At 36.7% G+C, this 2,191-nt stretch overlaps 1 non-coding gene across 1 annotated transcript; it reads left to right on the top strand.

The window, feature by feature from the left end:
* The first annotated feature begins 338 nt into the window (after window positions 1–338).
* LOC114005566 (U6 spliceosomal RNA) lies at window positions 339–444 on the top strand. The gene has a single exon (XR_003547407.1). It is a non-coding gene; the product is annotated as a U6 spliceosomal RNA (small nuclear RNA).
* The last annotated feature ends 1,747 nt before the right edge of the window (window positions 445–2,191 follow it).

The following is a 2,191-nucleotide window of genomic DNA, read 5'->3' as shown; positions in this document are numbered from 1 at the left end:
GCAGCTAATGCTGGGACCTGCAGTAAATTCCATTTTAAAATGAAAAAACAACCTTCAAAAGAGATACTTCTCTACATTTTTGACTGTTCAGCTATAGAGCTGAATATATTTTATAATATACTTAGAGAAAATAGAGGGTAAATGTGTGAATCAATTTCAGGCCCCTCACTCCCAATTTAGAAAAACAAACAAAAAAATGCAAAAAACAAAAAGCTTCAGAAAATTTCTATTTCCTCTCCCACTGTTACCAACAGGCAAAAATCATTTGACTAGACTATATCTTCTCACCTCTGCTGACCTCTAGTGGCATTGGCAATAGTATTTAAAAGCAGCAAAGCAGTGCCCCTTTAGGCAGCATGTAATGCTAAAATAGGAACCACACGGAGATTAGCATGGTCCCCACATGAGGATGATATGCAAATTCATTAAGTGTTCCATATTTTTGCAAACTTAACATTTAATCTGTTGAAACCTGCTACAGGAGCCATAACTTTGAAGAATTTTCTAAATGAACTATTGGGGGGGTCCAGGATTTGGAAATTATTGATCTAAACTTTATGCTGCATATAACAAATACCAGAAATGCACATTTCATAGTATAAAATCCGAAGCACTCATTTCTTTTTTTTTAGAGAGGTTTTTGTTATAGGGCACGTGCGCTTGCCAGAGACAGAGAGATAGAAAGTGAGAAATCACCCCATGAGGGGATGGCCATGCCGCAATCCCTTCTCCTCCATTCTCCTCTTGGGATCTTGGTTGGGCACGCACGCACATGCGCCCGGCGTGAGTTTAAGCTACTGGGTCCGGGACTCGAACCGCGGTTGACTACGTGGGAGTTCAGCGACATAACCATTACACTAACTGCTGGTCCCACCAAAGCATTCATTTCTAAACCTAGTTTTCTAACACAGTATATGTACCTTTCAGAAAATCAATATGTGTTCAAATAAGAAAAATGTATTAGAATAATTACAGTTTGACAGATTTTTAAAAATAGAATTAAGAATATTTGTGTGGGGTTGTAGTTGCTTACAAATAGACTATAATATTTAACAAAATAATAGACAGTAATGCTATAGATATATTTCAAGTCGTTCCATGGGTGTGCTCACAGACTACATGCACACACTCACACGCTATGGCATTATGAATCCAGGAGCAATGCTGCAGACCAAAGCTTTAATATTCAGTCAGGAAGGATATTACCTGTCATGAAGGCACAAAATATTTCAGTAGTAAATATTCTGTACCATCCTTGTGCAATTATACTCCAAATTCCACCACACTACATGAAAGTAAATAGATACTCCAGAATATAGATGTCATTATATAGTCTTAAGTTAATTATTATTAAATCAATAATTGCTGAAAAATCAGTGATGCATTTATTGGAGTATAACTCATCATTTATCATGTTTTAGGCATCATCATGATTAGATGGTGAATACCATGTTCCCAATAAATTTACGTAGCAGTGAAGAATTACACGCCTTCTATGGATATTTATAAGTGCATTTTAGATCACAATAAATTTTTTTCTCAAAGAAAAAGAAAGCAAACAAGGAAGAAAAGTATACACTCTTTGTAGAATGCATGAAATTTGTAATACTCCAAACTTGTGATAATTAAAAGTATATTTTATTTTATTATCATTTTTAAAATTTGCTATAAGTTACATGCACTTGCCAGAGAGAGAGAGAGAGAGAAAATGAGAAAGCACCTTCCGGAGACAACAGACACACCACAATCCCTCTTCCTCTATTCTCCTCTGGGGATTTTGGGCACGCTCACACCTGTACCTGGTTTTCAGTATGTTCCCGAAGCCACCAGGTCTGGGACTGCACAGTCAGCCATGTTGGATTCTGACAACCCAACCACCACACCACCAGCTGGCCCGTGAATGTGTATCTTAAACCGCAAAACCTAAAACTTGTTGGTTAGTGATTGTGTTACTGGACAAACCTACAGACTGGGCCTTACCTTTCACCACAGAGTAAGCCAATTTCTTAAACAACAAGAGTTTGCATAGAGGAAGGCTTTATTACAGAAGATAATAGTAGATGAGTAGTAGAGTCCAATATTCTTAAAGTATCATCTCTATGATTAAGGAGTAAGTCTTTTTTTTTTTTTTTTAATTTGCCAAAAGTGTCTTTGCAATGCCTAGATAATAGAGATCTTGGTGAATGTGAAA

This window comes from Tupaia chinensis, unplaced genomic scaffold (genome assembly GCF_000334495.1).
Source record: "Tupaia chinensis unplaced genomic scaffold, TupChi_1.0 Scaffold144010_1, whole genome shotgun sequence".
Taxonomy (NCBI): Eukaryota; Metazoa; Chordata; class Mammalia; order Scandentia; family Tupaiidae; genus Tupaia; species Tupaia belangeri.
Note: the sequence above shows the minus strand (reverse complement) of the source record. Positions and strands in the feature narration are given on the sequence as shown.